Source organism: Rhinolophus ferrumequinum, chromosome X (assembly GCF_004115265.2).
Source record: "Rhinolophus ferrumequinum isolate MPI-CBG mRhiFer1 chromosome X, mRhiFer1_v1.p, whole genome shotgun sequence".
NCBI lineage: Eukaryota > Metazoa > Chordata > Mammalia > Chiroptera > Rhinolophidae > Rhinolophus > Rhinolophus ferrumequinum.
In genome coordinates this window covers 77,905,122-77,930,526 of record NC_046284.1, presented here as the reverse complement: position 1 = coordinate 77,930,526, position 25,405 = coordinate 77,905,122, and the positions used below count along the sequence as shown (strand labels likewise).

General features: G+C 39.4%; 1 protein-coding gene and 1 pseudogene across 3 annotated transcripts in view; both read left to right on the top strand.

Moving 5' to 3' along the window:
• The window catches only part of LOC117026978 (vascular endothelial growth factor receptor kdr-like), a 348,517-nt gene that overhangs the window by 2,745 nt on the left and 320,367 nt on the right, over nucleotides 1–25,405 (top strand). The gene's annotated exons all lie outside the window — the stretch shown is intronic.
• On the top strand, nucleotides 13,491–13,962 carry LOC117026993 (60S ribosomal protein L21-like; annotated as a pseudogene).

Genomic DNA, 25,405 nt, shown 5'->3' with positions numbered 1-25,405 from the left:
GTAAAGTCTCTTCCTGTTAAGATATGTGGAGATTAGACTTAGGGGAATTTGTAAATGTTTTGAATAGCCTCAGAACTGCTGGTTAGAGGGTACACAAAAGATATATTTTTAGAATGGATATGAGTCTGGAGGATAATTTCTGAATGAGGACAAAAAAGCTATGCTTTGGCTTCATTCTCTGATAATTTTGTGCTTGAGTAGAAGGATGATACTGATGGCATAGTGAGCAAATAATCAAATAAAAAGAAGGGAGATATAGTCAAGTATAGAAATAGAATAAAAAAGGGCAATAAGAAATTAAATAAGCACAAATGCAAGTTCATGACTTTGGGTTCCCCCACAAAAAAAAAAAAAAAAAACAAGAGAAAGGGGGAAATAAAACCTTTAAGAAAAGAATTAGGAAGGCATGACTTATAGACACATATTTGTGAAAAAGACAAAAGATAGGTATTTTTCAACCTATATTGCATTGTTGACATATTGAACTTACAGGCAAGTAAAACATATATTTTTATTTTAGATGATCTTAATAGAAATAATATCCAGACCCAGAAAGGCTCAGAAAGATGCAAAAAGACCAAGAAAAGTTCCACTCTTTTCTTCACTGGTCAGACTACATCTGGTGTACTGCAGACTGGCTTTGGGCCCCACATTTTCAGAGAGACACTAACAGACTGCAATGTTTTCATAAGGGATAAAATAGGATAGAGAGGGTCCTTGAAATTTTTTCAGGTAAGGAATAAAAAGTATAGGGATATTTAGCTGGGAGAAGAAAAGGTTCTTTGAAATGGGGTGGGGTTGGGGTGGGATGGGCTGGGAAAGCTGTCTAAAAGTGTTTGAAGAGCTTTTTTGCACACAAGAACATTCCAGCCATTTCAGCTGCTGCAAATGAAATGTGCTAACTTAGCGGCCAGAGAGTTCCCTGTCACTGTGGATATTCATAAAGGAATAAAATTACGAAGAATAAAGTCCCCCCCCCCCCACCTCCTTGTGATAGTCCTGTGGATATTTGAAGATGTCTCACTACTCTGTGCTAAACTAGCCCAGGTCCTTCCATACTTTTTCACATAACATGGTTCTGGATCCCTTCTCTGTCTCAGTCATCCTTTTCTGGACATAACACATTTATGGCTTAATTAAACTAGGGAGCAAGAGGCCAAACAAGAAAACAAGCAAAAACAAAAAGCTTTATTATCTGATGAAATTATCAGTCCATGCGAGGTTCTCTGGCAATGATGTGGAAGAGTAAAGGTTGAAATGATTGGAAGAAAACAGATGTGGAGAAGCTCTGTGGGTTCTCAAATACATTTCATTTCTGTTATTCAAGGATCCCGTGATCCCAGGAAATATCATTTGCTGCATATACATAGTTGATGTTTATTAAGGATCTAAGGCAGAATGAAGTCGCTAAGTAAAACTAGCTGAAACCTCGTCATACGGTAGTGATTTGATGAACAAAAGATTGTGGTTCTTGCAAGGGAAGGATACAACCATGTACCTGTCCCTCTGTTACTTCAAAAGGCCAAAGTGGAAGTTATCTGGTCCTCAAATGTAGGTGTTGTCTTCATGGTGGTAACCTGAACCATTTGAATTATGGTGGCTCAGACACTTATCTCTAATTGGGAATCTTTTGAAAAATCCGTTATTTTCATCTAGTGAACCTAACGGGCATCTTACCAAGAGGTGTGTGTGGGGGGGAGCTGGAGTCTTTAAGATTCAGCTGAAATTAATTTCTTGGACTTCTTTTCTGTTAGGGCTGCAAAAGGACAGGACATTGCATCTCTGAAGAGTAGGTGGAATGGAAGCAGAGGCTTGGTGATTGGAATGGTGATGTGTTCAGGGTGCATTACACATTCCTTATTTTGGTAGCCCCAGGCTCTCTGTTTTGAAGTCTTGTAAAAGTTCCCTCAATTTCTACCAGCTTTCCTGCTGCCCTCCCTCTCTGCCTTTCTGTATAATGGAGATATACAGCTGGCCTGATGCACACAGTTGTCAGCATTCCACACATCTTGGATGCAAACACAGCTCCTAGAATTGGGCCTGGTGTTTATGTCTTCAGGTCAAAATGCTGAACTTTGCACTGCTGACCTCTAGCGTTTCAGGGGTGGGGAGGCCAAGTAAGTTAGGATTTCATCCCTGTATCTGCACCTCCTTCAACTGGAGAAGCTCTACCCTTATTTTATATATTGAGTTTAGAATAGAAGTTCATTTGAAATGATGATCCAGCTGCTAAAATTAAAAAGAAAATAAATGGAAGCATGCTGGACTAGATGATCTCAAGGGCTTTCAAATTTCTGAGAGTCCATGAGTCTCAGACATCATTCCCAGGAAAACTGAAGTTTCCTAGGAGCAGGGGAATCTTAGGAAGTTAACCCTGTCTTTTCCTTTTCTAAGTGGTAATGTAATATATTTGAAGAACTTGGGTCTAGCCCCTTCAAATACTAAGATTCTAATTTATTGACTTCGTATTTAAAGTGTCACCAATGTTCATGCAGTCATCTAGGAGCCAAACATTTGTTCTGGAATCCTGGGATCAAATATTTGGATTTCTTGTCTCATCTATAGAATCATATGGCCACAGATGGTCAGAGCTGCAAGTTCTGTCTTAGGGTGACCATGCATCCCAGTTTGTCCAGGACAGCCTGGTGTCACCTGCTGTCACTGATTGTTAATGTTTTTCAGTTCTGATGATAAATTATATGGTCACCCTACTTTGAAGCCCACTGGTCCCACCCCTTTGGGTTACAGTCAGGAAACTGGAGGCCTAGAGAGGGGAAGAGACTTGTCAAAATTCACACAGCAACTTAATGCCATCTCTGGAAATCTGGCTAGAATTATACACCTGGTACTTTGTACTGTGGCATTGATCTGGTAAAATGAGTATTTCCTTTTAATTTGTTTTAAAGAATTTCCCAGCAGGTACTCATACCTCTAGTTCCTAGTACTACTCTGTTTATTCCTCAGGCCAAATCTGAACATATATTGTTTCCTAGCTGTACTTTTCCAAAGATTATCAAAAGAAATACATAGGCAAAGAGCTCTCTGTCTTCTACTTTTAGGATTTCTCAAATGATTAAATAGGGGTAGAATTTCTTGATGCTGGCAACACTGGTGAGTCTGGCTACTACATAGGTCTCTCTCCAATGGAGACTGCATTTCCTCACTTCTGTGTGGAGCCCAGCTGCCTTTCTGATGAGATGAGCCCTTCCATATCAGCCTCATGAAACAATAGATTCTCCCTGCTAGAGGGAAGAGACTGAAGAGCAGTCAAAACTTGGTCCTTCCTTTAACTCCTATATTACCTTCTTGCCAAGTAGTTGTACAGTTTCTGCTTGTACATCAATAACTTAGGAGACAGCTTGTTCCATCTTAGGAAATCTCTGGCTATTAAAATATTGTCGTGTGGGGCCTCCGGCGGGGTCTCTGGTCCCACTCCCCACACAAGAACGCAGGACATGGTGAGGCCAAAAAGGAACACCCACGGAGCCATAGGTAGGGGAGTCACACCACTATACTCTCACTGGCGGCTGGGTTGGAGACACAGGAACCAGGAGCCACACAATTCTCAACCCTCACTGTGCCGCTTGCAGGCTCAGCCACCATCTTCTTGCTAGCTCCCCCTTTTTCTGCTAGCCTAGCCACGGCAGTTATATTCATGGCTAATGGCTCACTGGTTACAGCTGACGGCCAACTAGCCACAACTGATGGCCATTTGATCACAGTCGATGGCCATTTACTACCTGAGCCAGCACCTTTCTATGTGAGGCCGAGAGCCTGGAAACTGCTTTTTGGGGCTCTGTCCCCACAAATATCTTTCTTATGTTCAACTTAGACATTGTCTCCCTGTGGCTACCGCCCACTAATCTTAAATCTAATCCCACACTTTGGGCAATGCAGAACATAATTGGCTTCACTTTCCCCATAATATCCCTGCAGAGATCTGAATATGAAAGGAAGTTAACATTTAAGTGTTTATTATATGCCAGATACTATTTTAAACATCTTACCTTATTAGCGTGTTTAATCCCCACAATAATTCTCAGGGAAGTACTATTATTCACCTTATTACAGATCAAAAAACTGAGACAGAAAGGAGAAGTGACTTGCCCAAGACACACAGCTTGTAAGTGGCAGGCATAATTTGAAGTGAAGAGGTCCAGCTCATGCTCTTAACCATGTTCTAACTTATGCTCTTAACCACTAGGCTGCACTGTTGAAATCATGTCTCTTGGTCCTCTGACCACCTTGCAACCCTTCTCCACCTTGCTTTTCTTTCTTTTAATAAAGTGAACTTAGGCTCGTAACTCAATTGGCTCCCATCTGCCCCTCCTCAAAAATTAACAATAAAGCCTTTTGAGGGGGAAGGAGACTTTCAAAGCTGTGGCTGGACCACCTTAGCAGTGGATAGAGGGAGAGGTGAACAAGTGGAGAAGATTCTTATCTGAGAGGTGAACTTGTGGCTCTTTGTTATTTCCTTGGCTCTTTCCAATTTCAGGGCAATCATTGGCCATAGATAGATCCAAATTTGGCCCCAGTCTGTCTGGCACCTCTGGATGGGAAGGAAATTTATGGATATTAAGTCTATTTTCAGATCCTACCCAGTTTAGCTTTGCTTCTCCAGATAGGTTTCCTTAGATCTTCCTGTGTTCTTTCATAACTGTGGGAAAGACACTGTCAAGGAAGTAAATGAGGATGTTTGCCCACAATCAGAGATTGTTTAGGAAAAGGGGTCAAGGTGGTTTGACCCTTGTACAATCTGACCAATTCTCTCTTCCTCTCTCTTCCTGTCTTATACCCCCCGTGCTTCCTAGCTTCCTTCTGTTTCCACTTTTCCCCTCTTTCCCTGCAAAAACTCCCAGGCCCCCTTCATCCAGGCTGCATTGATGGTGTAAAGAGTACGTTTTGGGATCCAGATAATCTTATTCTGGGTCTAGCTTTGCCATGACTTGCTGTGTGATGTGAAAGTGTCTGTTGCTCTCTCTGAGCCTCAGTCTCATCATCTTAAAATGTGAGAATTGGACTAGAGACAATCTTTGAAGTGTCCTGCTGCTTTGAAGCAGAGTTCTCCTCTATTTCACTCTCCATCATCTGTATCTTTCAGTGTTTCCTTGTTCTCCTTCTCTTTTCTTCCCCTGAATTTCCAATGTTGTAATAAGAAAGCACCATCCATTTTAGGATCAGAATTGAGGATTTACCCAGTCTCCATGGGTGGAGACAATTTCAAACAGAGGCAGAAAGAATTGTGATAGTTTATTTTATTAGGGGATACAATCACTTATTGGCAGCAGGGATGCTAGATTATAAGAATGTAAAACAGTAAAAATTAAAAGTGGCAGAATTATATAAGTAGATGAAAGATTTTTAAGCAGGTACAAAAATGGTGGAGACATTTATTAGAAATTGATTTGACAATATGTGGAATTCTTTCCAAATATGATGTTAAAGTTTAAGCAGGAGTTACATTTATTTCTCACTTTCCTAAAGAATCGAAATATGATGATGAAATGGCTGGAAATGGAGGAACATGATGTGATGGGTCTGTCTGGGTCAACTTTATCTCCAAAAATGCAAGTTCACCATAGGGGGATGAGAGGAGTTTAAATATTTGCTTCCCTGGGCTATAGGATAGAACAGTTAGCAATCAAAATGTCACTTTCTTTTCTTTTTTTTTTTTTTGGCTTTTTAAACTAAATTTTACTTGAGGGAAAATGTACACATGATAAAACACACACATATTTTAAATTTATCATTTGATAAGTTTTGACCAATGTGAACACCCATATATGTAGCTACCACCATTGCAATCAAGATATACATGATTTTCATCATTCCAGATAGTTCCTTTGTGGCCTTTTATAGCCACTCAGTTTCTTTTTCTTTTTACCTCCACTCCACTGATATGTGGTCTGTCTCTATAGCTTAGTTTTGCCTGTTCGAGAATTTTATATAAATGAAATCATACAGTTTGTACTCTTCTGTGTTTAGTTTCTTTTGCTCAGGAGTTTTTCTTTTCTCTTCTTTTCCTTTCTCTTCTTTTCTTTTCTCTTCTTTTCTCTTCTCTCCTCCCCTCCCCTCTCTTCCCCTCCCCTCCCCTCCCCTCCCCTCCCCTCTCCTCCCCTCTTCTTTCTTTCTTTCTTTCTTTCTTTCTTTCTTTCTTTCTTTCTTTCTTTCTTTCTTTCTTTCTTTCTTTCTTTTTTAACATGTTCATTTTTATTATTGTGGTAAAACAACACATAGCAAAATTTACCATCTTAACTATTTTAAGTGCATATGCACATTGTTGTGCCACAGATCTAGAATTTTTTCATCTTGCAAAACTGAAACAACTCCCTATTTCCTTCTCCCACCCACCCTTGTAACCATATTCTACTCTGTGTTTCTATGAGTTTGACTACATTAGATATAAATGGAATTATTTAGCATTTGTCTTTCTGTGACTGGCTTATTTCACTTAACATAATGTCCTTAAGGTTAATCCATGTTGTAGCTTATTGCAGATTTTATTTTTTTTTAAATGAAGCATAATTGCCATAAGATATCCTATTAGTTTCAGGTGTACATCATAGTGATTTGATATTTGTATACATTATGAAATGATCCTACAATAAGTCTAGTTAACATCTGTCATCACATAAAGTTATTATAATATTATTGACTATATTCTCTATGCTGTACACTACATCCCCAATGACATTTATTTTTTTAAAGATTTTTATTAGAAAATATAGCTAACATACAATATTATATTGGTTTCAGGTGTAAACCGTAGTTGTTCAACATTAACATACCTAAAGAAGTGATCACCATGATAAATCCAGCAACAATATGACACTGCACCATGCTATCACAATATTATTGACTATATTTCCTATGCTGTACATAACATCCCTATGACTCACTTGCTCTGTGCATGGAAATTTGAACCTCTTATTCCCCTTCACCTTTTTCCCCCTTTTTAAAATTTTTCAATTACAGTTAACATTTGATATTATATTGTATTAATTTCAGGTGTACGCCATAGTGGTTAGACATTTGTATAATTTAAGAAGTGATCCCCCTGACTAGTCTAGTGCCCACCTGGCACTATATATAGTTATTACCATATTATTGACTATATTCTCTATGATTTACATCCCATGACTATTTGTAACTATCAGTTTGTACTTAATTCCTTCACCTTTTTCATCCTGTCCCCCAACGTCCCTCCCATCTATCACCCTAATAAATCTAGTACCCATTTTACACCATACATGGTTATTACAGTATTATTGACTATATTCCTTCTTCTATACCCTACATCCCCATAAGTACTTTCTAACAACCAATCTGTACTTCTTAATTTCTTCCTGTTTTTCATCCACCCCCTCAACTCCCCTCCTATCTGGCAACCATCAAAATGTTCTTTGTATCTATGAGTGTGTTTCTGATTTGTTTGTTTATTTTGTTCTTTAGATTCCACATATAAGTGAAATCACATTGCATCTATCTTTCTCTCTCTGATATACTTAACTCAGCACAATATCCTTTAGGTCCATCCATGCTGCTGCAGATGGCAAGAACCCATTCCCTTCCATGACCAAGCAATACTCCATTGTATATATGTAGCACCTCCTATTTATCCATTCATCCACCGATGGACACCCAGGCTGCCTCCACATCTTGGTTTTTGTAAATAATGCTGCAATAACCATATGGATGCACACATCTCCTCGAGGTAGCATTTTGGGTTTCTTCAGATAAATACCCAGAGTTGGGATTACTGGGTCCTTCTTTGTCCTTGTTACAGACTTTGTTTTAAAGTCTATTTTGTCTGGTACAAGTATTGCTACCCTAGCTTCTTTTGTTTTTTTCCATTTCCATTTTCATTAAATGTCTTTTCCCATCCTTTTACTTTCAGGCTGGGTTTGTCTTTCAATCTGAAGTGAGTCTCTTGTAGGCCACATATGTAAGGTTTTGTTTTCTTATCCACTCAGCCACCCTATGTTCTTCATTCAAGCATTTAATTCATTTACATTGAAAGTAATTGTTGATAGATAGACAACTATTGCCATTTTATTAGTCATAATTTTTTATCTTTTTTTTTTCTTCTTAAAGAAGTCATTGTAACATTCCTTGTAATACGCGTTTGGTGGTAATGAACTCCTTTAGCTTTTTCTTGTCTGGGAAGCTCTTTATCTGTCCTTTAATTCTAAATTGTAGCCTTGCTGGATAGAGAAATCTTGGTTGTAGGTCCTTGCTTTTCATCATGTGGAATTTTGTGACAATTCTTTCTGTCCTTCAAGTTTCTGTTGAGAAATCAGCTGACAATCTTATGGGGCTCCCTTATAAGTTACTAGTTGCCTTTCTCTTGCTTTGAGGATTCTTTGTCTTTAACCTTTGCCATTTTAATTATAATGTGTCTTGGTGTTGGCCTATTTGGGTTCACCTCGTTTGGGACTCTGTGAGCTTCCTGGGCTTGTATGTCTATTTCCTTTGCCAGGTTAGGAAAGTTTTCAGTCATTATTTCTTCCAATAGGTTCTCAGTTCCTTGCTTTCTCCCTTCTCCTTCTGGTACCCCTATGATGCAAATGTTGTTACACTTGATACTGTACCAGACGTCTCTTAAACTTCCCTCATTTTTAAAATTCTTTTTCCTTTTGCTGTTCCAATCAAGTGTTTTATGCTACCTTATCTTTCAAATTGTTGATTCAATCCTCTGCTTCATCTAGTCTGCTGGTTATTCCTTCTAGTGCCTCCTTCATTTCAGTTATTGTATTCTTCACTTCTGACTGGTTCTTTTTTATGGTTTCTGTCCTTTTTTTAAATGCTTGGTATTTCTTTGTTGAAGTTCTCACTGAGTTCCTTGAACATCTTTATAACCAGTGTTTTGAACTCTGTCTCTGGTAAGTTGCTTGCTTCCATTTCCTTTAGTTATTTTTCTGGAGTTTTCTCCTGTTCTTTTATTTGGGGTATATTTCTTTGTTTCCTCATTTTGGCTGCCTTTCAGTCTTTGTTTCTCTGTATTACATAGATCTGTTATGTCACACAGTTTTAGCCAGTTGGCCTTATGTAGTAGATGCCCTATGGGGCCCTGTCATAGTCTCCCCTGTCACCCACTCCAGGTGCTCTAGGACTGTCCCTTGTGTGGGTTGTGTGTGCCCTACTGTTACATTTGAGGTTTGATTGCTATTGACATATCAGTGGGTGGGATTGATCCTCAGGCTGATTGGCTGTGGGATTTGGCCCTGTCTACAGCTTACTGGCTTCTGTGCTTGGGGACTTACCACACAGATTGGGATGTGCCCCAGCATGCTCTGGTGCCTGTTGAGACCACTCTTTTGGGTGTTCCACATATAAGGCTAACTGGGCAGTGCTCTGCTGTGGTCTGAAGCCAACCTCCAAGTATATTGTTTCTGAGGCCTCTTGGGAGGGGTTTCAGTGCAGGTCCAGGTCAGCCACTGCCTGTGACCAGCCAGGGACTACCTGGTAAGGGCTACCAAGTGATCCACAGTTGGTCACTGCCTGTGCCAGACCTGAAGGCGTGTGGGAGAAGCCACACTTCGAACAAAGGACATCTGCCACCAGTACTGGGCCTAGGGTAGCTCCACAGAAAGCCAGAATGCATCGAGGCTTGCTGCTGCCTGCTGCAGATTGCAGGTTCTGGTAAGGTTCAGCTGGTAAATCCTCCTGAGGTACAGAGTTGGGTGTGGCAGGGTTTCAGTGAGTCAGCAGGGCAGAGCTGCAGAGCTCATGAGACCAATCAATTTCAGATTTGGCCATAAGCATAAACATAGGGGGCAGGCTCAACACAGAAAAGATGGCAGCTGCCTGTCGGTTGCAGGAGAGGAGGACGGCACACAAAGAAAATGCCAACTGTCCTCCAGGCCTCCCCCGAAGGTCATATACGTCAGTTTGCCCCCGGTATATTTCTGACATCCCCCCGAGTCACTGTCCCTCTCCTGGAGCCCAAGATGAGTGCCTGCAAGTGAATGAATCTGTGCATGGGCCCTTTATGAGGATGGATGTGTTTCCTGCAGCCTTTTGTCCTATCAGGATTGTGGGAATCCTCACTGTTTTTCACAGCCAGATGTTCTGGGGGTTCCTCTTCCTGACACCAGTACTCCTGGTTAGGGAGCCTGGTATGAGGCTCGGGTTTCTTGCTCCTCCCTGGGGAACCTCCATGGTTGTGATAGCCCTCCCAATTTTCATCTGCCATATGGAGGTTTGGAGCCAGCCCGTTTCGCATCTCTGCCCCTCCTACCAGTCTCAAGGCAGCTTCTTCTTTATATCCTTAGTTATAAAACTTCTGGTCAGCCAGACTGCAGATGGTTCCCCAGGTTGATTGTTCTATATCTTGGTTGTAAATTTGATGCGTTCACGAGATGAGGCAAGCACGGCGTTTATCGACTCTGCCATCTTGGATCATTCTCTCAATGACATTTTATAACTGGGAGTTTGTACCTCTTAATCCCCTTTATCTATTTCACTCATCCCAAACCCCTCCCTGTCTGATAACCATTAGTTTCCTGTATCTATAAATATGTTTCTGTTTTATTTGTTCTTTGGCTTGTTTTTTTCAGATTCCACATATAAGTGAAATCATATGGTATTTGCAGGGAACAGAGTAGGTTCTTGATAAATATTTGCTAATAGGATGAATAGAATAACTCAGATCTCTGCTTGTATATATGGGGAAATTTGTGACTCAGAGTGGGGAAGCAACTTGTTCAATATCTTACTGTTACTGTCAGAGCTGGAATTGGAAGAGCCTATATCCTTTGACTTCTAATTCTTGCCACTATATGAAGTTGCATGTATAATTCAGTAACTAAATCATTATACATTTTATTTTAAAATTATGTATCTGTGAATCAGATTACATTGTTTAATTTTCTCAAGGCTTCATTGACTTAAGACCTATGCTTATATTACTCAGGAGCACACTAAGATCTAGAGAAAAGGATGGTCTCCATTCTAGAGCCCCTTCTACAAGGGTAGGAGAATCCCTCTCCATTGAGTCTCTGAGGTGGTAATGGAGGAAGTGGCATTTAAGGTGGCATGCTCACTAATTAGAGCTTTCATTAATTCCATACTCTGCATGTTGTCATGTCACCTATGTCCCATTAGGTTAATTGCCTCAGAACCCAGGATCTTAAGCTCCCCAATCTTTGGAGAGATGAGAAAAACCTGTTTTAGGTTTGATTCTTTTTCCCACTTGTGCCTTCCCAGCTGCACTTGATGAGCTGGAACACCTACAATAAATACTGCCATTAATAGTCCATATCAAGCCTGGGCACCAAGCCTGGGGTTAAGAAAAGCATATTTATTATAAATTGGTCTGACCAGAGAAAGTCATGAGAGAGCCAGCAATCTCCAGAACTGTTAGCCTTTCCTCCTGTGGGGAACAGTCTGACCCATTGATAACAAGATACCAGAAAGAAGCAATATGTTTTAAGCGGGAATGGTACACAGCAGAAAACATTCACAATTTTTCAAGAAAGGAGATACAAAGAAAAGAAATTTGACTGTGTTGTCTGATTTTTCTGCTTTTAATCCCAGAGATTTCAGTTCAATGTAAACAGTGATGTGAAGTTCTGAACACTAAAATGTGATTCAAATAACTGGTGAGGAAAATGTTGAGGGAGAGAGCAACAGTCTTTTTTTTTTTTTTTTTTTTTAGTCATCCATATACTTCTTTAGAAAAGCCATTTTCATTTTTCTTCAATATCCTGGTTTATCATCATTGTTAGTATTATTTTTAAATTTTCCCTCTGCCATGAGTTCCTGGAGACAAAGAAAGGTAAATGACTCCTTTTCACACAATGGCCCCAGCTTTTTAGGTGAAAGTGTCTGGGGGTTTTGTTGGTCTGGCCATCTGATCTTGACAATCTCTAGGTGCTTGTTTTACCACAACGTCTTATTTTGAATTTCAAACATGGTGTTTTAGTTCCTTTGGTTTCTTTGAATACAGCCGGGTGGTGGGATGGGAATCTAGAAAGGTTGAGAGGCTGTGGACTGTGTGTAGGTAAATGGGAGGACATGGGGAGATAGGGAGGACATGGAGAAGTAAGGAACACAGGGAAGGGGCCTGCCATTTTACTGTAAACAAAGCAAACAGCTTATATTTGAGCTCCTGTCAATGCAGTTTAGCAGGTCACTGAAATCAAAAGTCAGTATATGAGAGAAGTTGTTTAACGTTTATGATTATGTAGAGTTCTGGAAGCCCAGAGTCCAATTAGCATGAGGTTGTTAATTATAGCACTTACCTTAATCACTTAACTCTGGACCATTTTAGACTTTGATATTTTTGGAGGGGATGTAGGGAGGCAGGCAAACAAACCTTTTTACATTTTTCTTTCTCTCTAGATCATCACAATTACTATAGACAAAGAGCTTTTTCTCTAGTTTTGTGCAGAGTATAAAGACAGTTTTCTTCCTTCAATCACTAAGGATTTGTAATTTAGTGTGCAGGCAAAGTTCTGGAACCAGCATGGTGCAGTGCAAAGAACAATGGCTTAGGAGTTAGGACACTGGGTTCCAGGCCTGACTCTGCTGCTTGTTCACTTTTGACTTAGAGTCCAGACAGAGGAAGTGACTAGTGCCCATATTTATACTCTAGTATTAAGGGGGAGAACTTGGTTGTTTCCAAGTTTGGACAGTCTGTGGTTCTGGCATTCTAAGAAATGAGATGCATTACACTGCGGTTTCTCCTTGCTTTGGAGTCCATCCTCCTTGTAATTTTAGCAGATGTTACTTGTTTTGCTTCTGTAAGACAGGTCCATCGGAGTCATTAATTTCCTAACTTTTCACCTCAGTACTACTAATGGTTGAAGAGCATGAATGTGTGGCTTTTGGAATCTTGTGACCTGGTAGCCATCATAAAATGTCCTTAAAACCGTTTTTATTGCAGTACAACATATGTGCAGAAAAGTATACACACAAGTTTGTGTACAGCTTGATAAATTTTCACAAACTGAACACACCTGTATAATCAGCATCCAACTCAAGAAACTGAACATTACCAGAACCCAGAAATGAATCTTCTACCCACTTTGAATACAACTTTCCCAAATGTAATTATTATCCTGTATTCTAACAGTGTAGATTAGTTTTGTGGGTGTTTGTGTTTATAGAATTATAATCAGTATGTATTCTTTAGTGTCTTCTTAAAGATTTATCCAAACTGTTGTAAGTAGCCATAGATCATTCTTGCTTATTGCTGTGTAATATTTCATTGTATGAATACACCACAATTTGAAATGTACCTAGTTTTTTGCAACCTATTAATTTAGGCAAAAACTGTTTGCTTCATAACATGGTGTTTCCAAAAATTTCAGTCAAACAACTAATCATAAAAATCCTTCAATTTTCACAACAAAGAAGAAAAACAAAAGCACAAATAAGATTGATTGTCGTTAAAATCTTAGAATCTGTTGATGTTATTTTGGTATGTACGCACAAAATCTTTTAAAAGAGTAAACCTTCCTTTCATCTTCCAGTAATTCACCAAAATGACCAACATAAAGGGAAAGAGGAGAGGCCACCACTACATGTTCTCTAGGCCTTTTAGAAAATATGGAGTTGTTCCTTGGGCAAATCTACAAGAAATGTGATATTATAGACATCAAGGGAATTGGCACTGTTCAAAAAGGAATACCCCACAAATGTTACCATGGCTAACCTGGAAGGGTCTACAATGTTACTCAGCATGCGGTTGGCATTGTTGTAAACAAACAAGTTAAGGGCACAATCCTTGCCAAGAGAATTAATGTTCGTATTGAGCATATTAAACACTCTAAGAGCTGAGATAGCTTCCTGAATGGTGTGGAGGAAAATGATTAAAAAAAGAAGGAAGCCAAAGAAAAAGTTATCTGAGTTTAACTGAAGAACCAGCTTGCTCTACCCAGAGTAGTACAGTTTATGAGAGCCAGTGGAAAGGAGCCTGAGCTGATGGAACCCATTCCCTATAAATTCATGGCATGATAAGTGTAAAAAATAAAAGACCTTGTACTGTTAAAAATATTTCTCTTAAATGAGTAGAAATGTGGTGTCCCCTCCCCCAAAGATATATATTTTTTTAATTTTGTGTCCTAATTCTTTGGGTGATGACTTTACCATTCAAGTGTAGTGTTTTTTCTTGCTGAAATACATGAGGTGGTTTATTGTGCAACTCCATTGGTTATGAAACTGCAAATAAAGAAAGAAAAAAGAAAAAAAGAGAAAGAAAAGAACAGAAAAGAAAAGAAAAGAAGAAAAAAAGCAAACCTTACCTTCACCCTCCCTTAAATCCAAGTTCTAAAGATGAAAATTTGCCTGTATAAGTTTGAGAACCACAAACCTGGAAGATTTTGTTTTTTGACCTTAGCAATGGGAAGATGAAGAGAACAAGCTTAAGTTACTTGTCAGGCTCAGTAAAACTCAGTTACTTGGCTCAGGGTTTTGTCGTCATCAGCCCACCCTCATGTTTTATCTTAGCCCAGCGATATAAAGATGATCCTGGCAGATGGTCTGGGGCCAGGAAATTTATGTCTTGGTTGATGCAACGTTACTTTATTTTATGTTTCTATTTTTCTGTGGACAGAAGAGAAATAGATAACAATTACCAATTATTTAGTGCTTCACCATTTGCAAAGCAATTTTCATGACAATTCTATGAGGAATGTGATTATATTCTGCTCCCTACCCCATTTTACATAAGAGGAGACCCAGACTCAAGAAGTTTGGTGCTTTGTTTGCCTAGGATGGCACAGCTGAGCAGTATCAAGGCTTAAAGGATGATTATATAAGTACTGTACAGGTTTCAGCTCTTACAAGCAGACCATATGTGCTTCTCAGACTTTATGAGGATATACAGTGATTGCTCAGACTAAATGCTTCAAGGTGTAATGCAAATCATGTTTACAACTGGCTCCCATTCTTGCCTTCTCCGCTGTACTTGTATAACACATCCATATTAATCATCTGGAACCACTTCTTTCATCATGCCACTTCTTATATCAAGAGCTACAAATTTCTCATTGCCTTCATGATCAAGTCCAAATTCCTTGGCACGTCTTTGCTCAGACCCTCTCACAATTTGATGCCTACTTCACCTCCCCAATATGAGTATGTGGAAAATAAAGTAGGGGAGAACTTCCTCAGGATACAACCTCCGTCCGGTTATAATTACCCATCTGGCTTCTCCCATGGCAAGTCTCCTTCCTGCCCTGGGAGAAGGGGGAACACAGACTTCTGAAATCTTGACTTTGGTGAGGCTGTCAGTTTGGCCTTATCCATGTGACCTTGCGCAAGTTATTCAGCCAGGCTGGTCTTCAATTTCTTGAGTTTTTACAGAGGGAAAATAACAATTCTAGCATGCCATGAGAATAGTCCTTTTTTCCTTCAAAATGCCCTTTAATGCCAAGACATGGTAAATGGAGGGAACTAGGACCTGAAGAGATTTTGACCCAATGGGCTTCCCTCCAGAATCACAGCAGGCAGTGTATGAAATGTTTTGATTTTCTTAGAAGGATACTGGAAGCCTTTGTTGTTATTATTGACATCAAGGGTATGATGGTATAGGAGTGAAAAGGCTGACTGTGTTTGGACTGGCTATTGTTCTCTGTTAAATGTTAGGAAGAGAAGCAGAAACCCAGCTCTGTGTTCCTGACCAGGAGAGACTATTCTTTGTTATCACAGAGAAGGAAATGATGTTCTTGCTAAGCTGCTTCCATTATGTCTGATGATAATGCCTACAGAATGGGAGGATTTCAGCAGTCAGAGGCTTTGCTTGGTCTGGGTCCCCGCTGTGCCAACCCTGAGCAGAAGTGCTCTACACAAAAGTCATCCCTATAGGAGAAAAATCTGCTGGCCTGGTCTATGATATTAGCAGCACTAGGGCACCAACGAAAATATCCCAGGAGATGCCAAAGAAGCTGGTTGTTGACCTGGCAAGAGGCCAACATTTGATACCCAGGGTATTGCAAAACAACAGGATGTCAGGGCTTGGAAGGACTTTAAGGGTCCTGTTAAGAATCCCTTATTTTCAATTTCAAAACAGGTGACTGATCATAGCTTTTCTGAGTCTTACCTTCTTCAAACTAAACATGTTTAAATATGTATATATTTAAACATATATATATATATATATATATATATATATATATATATATATATGTTTAAATATTAGCCAGCTAGGAAATTTCTGGTCACCTTACAAAGTCCCCAGAGCAGTGATTTTGTTGCTTCACACTCTGAAGAGCTTTTCTAAGAAGGTTAGGGAGATAGTGTTGTTATCTATTTCCACTGGGGTTAGAAAAGTAAATGCGTTGCAGCCACATGGCAAGAGAGGTTTAAGTTTACCAAAGGGTAAATTTGGGAGATGGGTCATCAGGAGGTCTCTTGGCTTTCTTTACATATCCTGAGGAAAATCATCCAAAGTCACACAGGATGCAAACTTGGAATAGCCTGAATGATTTTCAGGGAAGAGGAGACTACCCTGTAGCTAGATGGTGAGGGATCACCGAACTTTTATAACTCCTGGAAAATGGACTTTTTCTCTATCCTTTTGCCCAAATATTATAGGCATTATCACTTCTCTGCTTCCCATCATGATTCCCTTCCCCATTCTCCAATTTTTAAAATAATGGGGCCAAGAAAGCATGGGCATCTGCCCAGAGGTACCACATTCACTTAGAGACTTCAAACCAAGTATAAAAAAAAGGAGAAGAGAGATTACATTTCCCTGGCCAGTTACCTCATTTTCTTTGCCCTGCTGCCCACTTTAATTAATCCTCTTGACTCTAGACAAATGAACAAACTGCTGCCCAGCTGACCAAATGCTGTGATGACAAAGATAGTCAGAGTTTGTTCATCGACAATCTAATCCCTTCTCATTTTACATATAGGGAAAATGAGTGCCAGAAAAACTTTGTCTAAAGCATCATAGCACACTGGTGGCAGAATCAGTTAGAGATCTGTTTTTCTGGTCCTTTTAACTACATCTCCCAGCCTATGGGATATGAATTCTAGAGCACGAAAAGTTTCTGCTAAAAATTGTTTTGGAATTTAAGTAGCAGGGTTTAAGGCTTTGGTCCCAGTTAAAATGCAAGTATAGAGGGTAGGAGTGGAAGGAAAACATTCTCTTAATAGTTTCTGGTAACTTAGTGTGAATAAGTTTTCAGGTTTTATTTTTTTTTCCCCTGAGATCACTTTTACAGGAAGAAGAAATTATGTGGGCAGCATGTACCCAGGGAGAAAAATACAGTGGCAAAGTAACTGGGGAAATGGGCATGATTCCAGATTTTTTCTGGAATAGAACAGTTGCCTGTGCTCATCAATCCATGGCAAAGACACTAACTCCACCTGCCTGCTCTCAGTATGATCTGAGGATAATATCTCCTAAACGGTGCCAAGGCCAGGAGGAAAATTGTTTCTTTAGAATGCTGGTGTTCAACTAAAAGTACTTGCTTGCTCAATTCTGTTGAGTGTTGACTGAGTATAGCACAGTGTGGGATGTACGTGTAGAGCCTTGCTGAAGAATCCACTTCCTAGGAGTATTCTATGCTGCCATATTTGAGCTTGGGGTTGCTAAAAAACTGCCTTGAATTAACTCTTCCCAACGTATTAGGTTGGTGCAAAAGTAATTGCGGTTTAAAAGATTAAAATTGAAAAAACTGAAATTACTTTTGTACCACCCTAATAACATGGGGCCAAATGGCTTCTCAAGGTTAGAGACAGGGACCAAGAGAAAACACTAGGTAAGCATGACATGGATTGAGTCCCATTCGTGCTGGCCAGGACTAGGTCCTTGCTAGGGCCAGCTACGTGCAAAATGACAACTACACTTAGCCACTATTTCCATGTCTATGCTTCCTAAGGCTCTGAGGCAGGTAGAAGAACCCACTATATGCTTTGGAGGGATGCCACAGACTACAGGGATACCATGATTGAGGGGTGGAGATAGGAGTCAAGAAACTTACCAACATCAGTGGGAAAAAAATATATAAGATTTAAAGAGAGTGGGAAAATCCCCAGATCATCGAGACAATTTTCTAGAATAACTTATTCCCTGTTATGACTTGTACTTATCTGCTGATTACTTGTCTCTTCCTCACATCTAATTATCCCAGCATGTATCTCCTGACCCCTTACCCATCTAAGGATCATCACCTAAGAATCTGACTAAAAACTGATAGCAGCCTCTTAAGTATTGAAAGGAGAGGGCCCAGGAATGGGAAGGGATGTGGAAAGGATACATTATGAGTAATGGTTGAGGGACCTTGGCATGCTTAGTAGAAGAAAGACTTGGAGGAGGAGTGGCAAGAGGTTTATGGTTTCATATCCTTATGACAGCTCTCAGCTGAATATAGCTATATAGAGAAAAGAACCCTTAGAGATTAGGATTCTAATCCAATTTCTGCTACAAATCCTCTGTATGTACTTGAACAAACTACTTCTGTTTTTTGAGCTTAACTCTCTTATTTGTAGGTCAAGAATGCAGAACTAGGACACATGGGTGGATGTTTCACTAAAACACAGATTTCAGCTCAATTTAAGGAAGAAATTCCTACAATCAAAGTTGTCTAAAGGGTTTCCTTAAGAGGTAGTCTGTTCCCCATTGGGACTGCTTTTGAATTTATTGCCTATTTGTATTTCACCTTCTGGGAAATTTCTGTTTGTATTCTTTGTCTACCTTCTTAATTGGGATTTTGACTTATTCTTACTTGTAGGAGCTCTTTATATATTTATCTTTCATTAGTTATAAATATTTTCTACCAGTCTATTGCTTATCTTTTTAAAAATATAACTAACATACAATATTATATTAGTTTCAGGGGTACACCATAGTGTGTGTGTGTATATATATATATATATATATATATATATATATATATGTATATATATATATATGATCACCATGATAAATCCAGCAAGCACCTGACACAGCACTATGCTATCACAATATTATTGACTATATTCCTTATGCTGTGTATTACATCCCCATGACTTACTTATTTTATACCTGGAAATTTGGACCTCTTATTCCCCTTCACCCCCTCCCATATTTTTAAATTTTTTAACCACAGTTGACATTCAATATTATTTTATATTAATTTCAGGTGTACAGTATAGTGGTTAGACATTTATATAATTTAAGAAGCGATCCTCCTGACTAGTCTAGTACCCACCTGGCACTATACATAGTTATTACCATAAGATTGACTATATTCCCTATGCTTTACATCCCCGTGACTATATTGTAAATACCAATTTGTACTTCTTGATCCCTTCACCTTTTTCACCCTGCCCCTAACCCCGTCTGAGCTATCACCTTGATAAATCTAGTACCCATCTGACACAATACATAGTTATTAAAATATTATTGACCCTATTCCTTATACTATACCTCACATACCCGTAACTACTTTTTAAAAACAATTTGTGCTCTTTAATTCCTTCCCCTTTTTTTCACTCACACCCCCAATCACCCTCCCATCAGGCAACCATCAAAATGTTCTCTCTATCTATGAGTCTGTTTCTGTTTTGTTTGTTCATTCATTTTGTTCTTTAGATTCCACAAATAAATGAAGTCACATTGCATATGTCTTTCTCTCTGACATACTTCACTCAACAAAATACCCTCTGGGTCCATCCATGCCACCACAGATGGCAAGAACCCATTCCTTTCCATGGCCAAGCAACATTCCATTGTATATATGTACTACCTCCTCTTTATCTAGTCTTCCATCGACAGACACCCAGGCTGCCTCCATATCTTGGCCATTGTAAACAATGCTGCAATGAACATATGGATGCACACATCCCCTCGAAGGAGCCTTTTTAGTTTCTTTGGATAAATATCACTAAGTGGGATTAACTGGGTCCTTCTTTGTCTCTTGTTATAGTCTTTGTTTTAAAGTCTATTTTGTCTGGTACAAGTATTGCTACCCCAGCTTTTTTTTTTTTTTTTCATTTTCATTTTCATACCGTGTTTCCCTGAAAATAAGACCTAGCCAGATCATCAGCTCTAATGTATCTTTTGGAGCAAAAAATAATGTAAGACCTGGTATTCTATTCTATTCTATTCTATTCTATTCTATTCTACTCTATTAAAGACCCGGTCTTCATTATATTAAAATAAGACCGGGTCTTATATTAATTTTTGCTCCAAAAGATGCATTAGAGCTAATGATCCGGCTAGGTCTTATTTTCAGGGAAACACGGTAAAATATCTTTTTCCCACCACTTTACTTTCTGTGTGTGTCTTTCAATTTGAAGTGAGTCTCTCATAGTCATCATATGTAAGGCTTTTGTTTTCTTATTCATTCTGCCCTCCTATGTCTTTTAATTGGAGCATTTAATTTATTTACATTGAAAGTAATTGTTGAAACATATATAGCTATTGCCGTTTTATTATTCATAATTTTGATCTCTCACCCCCCCCACCCCCATCTTAAAGAAATCCATCTAAGATTCCTTGTAATACTGGTTTGGTGGTGATGAAATCCTTTAGCATTTTCTTGTCTGGGAAGCTCTTTATCTGTCAGTTGATTCTAAATGGTAGCCTTGCTGGATAGAGTAATCTTGGTTGTAGGTCCTTGCTTTTCATCTTGTGGAATATTTTGTGACAATCCCTTCTGTCCTTCAAGTTTCTGTTGAGAAATCAGCTGGCAATCTTAGAGGGGCTCCCTTAAAAGTTACTAGTTGCCTTTCTCTTGCTGCTTTTTGGGTTCTCTCTTTGTCATTAACCGTTGCCACTTTAATTATAATGTGTCTTGGTGTAGTCTTGTTTGGGTTCATCTTGTTTGGGACTCTTTGTGCTTCCTTGACTTTGCCAAGTTAGAAATGTTTTCCATCATAATTTCTTAAAATAGGTTCTGAATCCCTTGCTTTCTCTTTTTTCCTTTTGGTAACCCTATGACGTGAATCTTGTTATGCTTGATGTTGTCCCAGAGACCTCTTAAACTCTTCTCATTTTTTTTATTTTTGGAGTCTTTTTACTTTTTGTTTTTCTGATTGGGTGTTTTCTGCTACCTTGTCTTCCAAATCGCTGATTCAGTCCTGCTTCAATTAGTCTGCTGGTGATTCCTTCTAGTGTATTCTTCATTTCATTTATTGTATTGTTCACTTCTGACTGGTTCTTTTTAATGGTTTCTATGTCCTTTCTTATGCTTGCAATATCTTTGTTGAAGTTCTCACTAAATTTCCTGAGCATCCTTATAACCAGTGTTTGAACTCTGTGTCTGGTAGGTTGCTTGCCTCTATTTCCTTTGGTTCTTTTTCTGGAGTTTCTCCTGTTTTTTTATATGGGACATATTTCTTTGTTTCCTCATTTTGGCTACCTCCCTTTGTTTGTTTATATGTATGTAGTAGATCTATATCTCACAGTCTTGGCTGGGTGGCCTTAGATAGTAGGTGTCCTATGGGGTCCTGGCACAGTCTCCCTGGTCGCCTTCTCTGGGTGCTCCAGGAATGTCCCTTGTGTAGGTTGTATGTGCCCTCCTCTAGTTGAGCTTTGATTGCTATTGGCACATCAGTAGGTGGGATTGACTCTTTGGCTGACTGGCTGTGGGGTTTGGCCCTGTCTATAGCTTCTGGGCTGCTATGTCGAGGGCTTATGCCTCTGAGTGGGATTCACCCCAGTGGGCTCTGGTGCCTATTAAGACCACCCTTTGTATGTGAACTTGTGGCGCTAATTGGGCAGTGTTCTGCTGTGGTCTGAAGCCAACTTCCAAGTATGTTGGTTCTGGGGCCTCTTGGGAGGGGCTCCAGTGCAGGCCCAAGTCATCCACTGCCTGTGACTGGCCAGGGACTACCTGGTAGGACCTGCAAAGTGATCCGCAGTTGTTCTCTGCCTTTGCTAAAGTTGGAGGCATGTGGGAAAGGCCACACTGCGAACCGAGGATGACTGCCACCACTACCAGGCCTGGAGTAGCTCTGCAAAAAGCCAGGATATCCTGAGACCTACTGCCACCTGTTAGCTCCATTAAGGTTCAGCCAGTGACAAAGTCTCATGCAGTATGTGAGTTAGGTGAGGCAGGGTCTCTGGGAGTCACTAGAGTGAGAAGAGTTTTGTTCACCAGGTTAATGTAGACTCTGGTTTGGTGCCAGTGCTGAACTGGAGCTACTCAGGAAAAGTCTCAGAGCACACCTTAGCCAGTTGCCCCCTGCTGGAGCCGGCAGACTCTAATAGTTTTCTATGAAAGAGTGCAATGTGAGTGGGGCTGGCTTCTCTGGAGAAAGTGCCTCTGGCATTAGGGCAGTTGGGTAGGATGGGGTTCCAGTGGAACTCACCAGGCCAATTAGATTCAGATTTGGCTTTGTGGGGGAAGGCTCAGCACAGGAAAGATGGCACTCTCCTGCCAGCTGCAAAGGAGAAGGATCCCACACATTGAAAATGGCAATTATCCTCCAGCCCTTGCCCCAAGTCACCCACCTCAGTCTGCCCTCTGTATGCCTCCACTGCCCCCCGAGCCACCATCCCTCCTCTGAAGCCCTGGGTGAGTGCTTAGGAGTAAGAGAGTCTGTGTGTGGGCCTGTTAAGAGAACATCTGGGTTTCCCACAGCCTTCCATCCTACCCAGATGGTCGGGATCCCCACTGTTTTTCACAGCCAGATGTTGTGGGGTCTCCTCTTTCCAACATCAGGACTGCAGGCTGGGGAGTCTGCTGTGGTGTTGGGGTCCATCACTCCTGTGGATGCAACCTCCATGTTCGAGATATCCCTCCTGATTCTCAACCACCACAGGGAGGTTTGGGGATAGCCTGTCTCCTGTCTCTGACTCTCCTACCAGTCTGGGCATGGCTCTTTTATAGCCTTAATTATAAAACTTCTATTTATCCAGATTTCAGAGGGTTCTTCAAGTTGACTGTTCTATAATTTAGTTGTAATTTTAATGTGTTCATGGAAAGAAGCACGCATAGTGTTTATCTCCTCTGCCATTTGGATCTTATTGCTTATCTTTTAACTTTGATCGTTTGTTGTATAGAAGCTTTAAATTTCACAGCATTTTCCTTTGTAGTGTTTGTATTTTATGTTTTGCTTTAAAAGTACTTTATTTCCCCCAAGATTTTACAAATATGCCTTGATACTTTTATATTGTTCTAATACTTGTATGGTTTCTTTCTCTCTCTTTTTATAATTAAAGTATTAAGATATCTTTCACTTATATTTGTATATGGTGTGAGGCAATGATCTAACTTATTTTTTGTAAATAATTGCCAATTGTTCAACATTATTCATTTAACATGTCACATATACACACTCTTTTCAGTTCCATTGATTTGTCTATTCTTGCACCAACGCCACACTGTGGAAATGGCTGTAATTTTATGGTATGTGTTGATACCTGGTGGAACAAGTACCTGTTCAAAGATTAGTTTGTTTGTTTTTATATGTCTTGCTTTTATATGCACATTTTCTCTAGCAGGTGATCTTTAAAGTCAGTCTGTCAATTTCCACAAAAAATATATTTTGGGAATTAGACTGGAATTTATTTTATAAATTCAACAGGAAGAATTAGTATATATACAACAATAACTTTTTTACCCAACAAATAATGTTTCTCTTTGTCAATTTTTTAATAACTTAAAAAAATTTTCAATTATGGTCGACATACTACATCTTTTTTAAATTAATTTATTTTTTTAATTTATTGGGGTGACAATTGTTTGTAAAATTACATAGATTTCAGGTGTACAATTCTTTTATTTTTGTTTTCTTTTTCTTTTTTTTCTTTTTTTTAAATTTATTGGGCTGACAGCTGTTAGTAAAATTACATAGATTTCAGGTATACAATTCTGTATTACATCATCTATAAATCACATTGTGTGTTCACGACCCCGAGTCAGTTCTCCTTCCATCACCATATATTTGATCCCCCTTACTCTCATCTCCCACCCCCCACCCCCTGACCCTCTGATAACCACTAAACTATTGTCTGTGTCTATGAATTTTCGTTTCTCATTTGTTTGTCTTGTCCCATTCAGTTGGTTTATATACCACATATCAGTGAAATCATGTGGTTCTTTGCTTTTTCTGTCTGACTTATTTCGCTTAGCATTATACTCTCAAGATCCATCCATGTTGTCACAAATGTTCCTATATCATCTTTTCTTACCGCCGAATAATATTCCATTGTGTATATATACCACACCTTCTTTATCATTCATCTATCGAAGGACATTCCGGCTGCTTCCACATCTTGGCCACCGTAAACAAAGCTGCAATGAACATTGGAACACACGTGTCTTTATGTATAAATGTTTTCAGATTTTTTGGGTAGATACCCAGGAAAGGGACCGCTGGGTCATATGGTAATTCTATTCATTATTTCCTGAGGAACCTCCACACTGCCTTCCATAACAGCTGCACCAGTCTGCATTCTGACCAACAGTGCATGAGGGATCCCCCCCACCCCACAGCCTCTCCAACACCTGTTACTATTTGTCTTGTTGATGACAGCCATTCTGACTGGGGTGAGGTGATATCTCACTGTGGTTTTTATTTGCATTTCTCTGATGATTAGTGATGTTGAGCCTTTTATCATGTCCATTTGCCATTTGTATGTCCTCTTTGGAAAAATGTCTCTTCAAGTCGTCTGCCCATTTTTCAATTGGGTTATTTGTTTTTTTGTTGTTGAGTTGCATGAGTTCCTTGTATATTTTGGATATTAGCCCATTATCAGAGGCATTGTTTGCAAAAATCTTCTCCCATTCAGTTGGTTGCCTCTTTATTTTGTCGATGGTTTCTTTTGCTGTGCAGAAGCTTTTAAGTTTCATATAGTCCCATTTGTTTATTTTAGCTTTTACTTCCCTTGCCTTTGGAGTCAAATTCATGAAATGCTCTTTGAACCCAAGGTCCATAAGTTTAGTACCTATGTTTTCTTTTATACAGTTTATTGTTTCAGGCCTTATGCTTAAGTCTTTGATCCATTTTGAATTAATTTTGGTACATGGTGACAGATAGCAGTCCAGTTTCATTCTTTTGCACGTGGCTTTCCAATTCTGCCAGCACCATTTATTTTATTTATTTATTTATTTATTTATTTATATTTATTTTTTAATTTATTTTTTTTAATTTATTGGGGTGACAATTGTTAGTAAAATTACATAGATTTCAGGTGTACAATTCTGTATCACATCATCTATAAATCCCATTGTGTTCACCACCTGGAGTCAGTTCTCCTTCCATCACCATATATTTGATCCCCCTTACCCTCATCTCCCACCCCCCACCCCGCTTACCCTCTCGTAACCACTAAACTATTGTCTGTGTCTATGAGTTTTGTTTTTTTTTCCTTAGACGTTTATCATTTATATCCCTCACACTGTGGACCCCCCTCTCCCCATCCACTATCTCTCTGACATCGCACCGAACCATCCCATTTCCACTATCTCCACTCCCAATGCTGTACTCTGCCTCTTGTAAATGTACACATACCTAT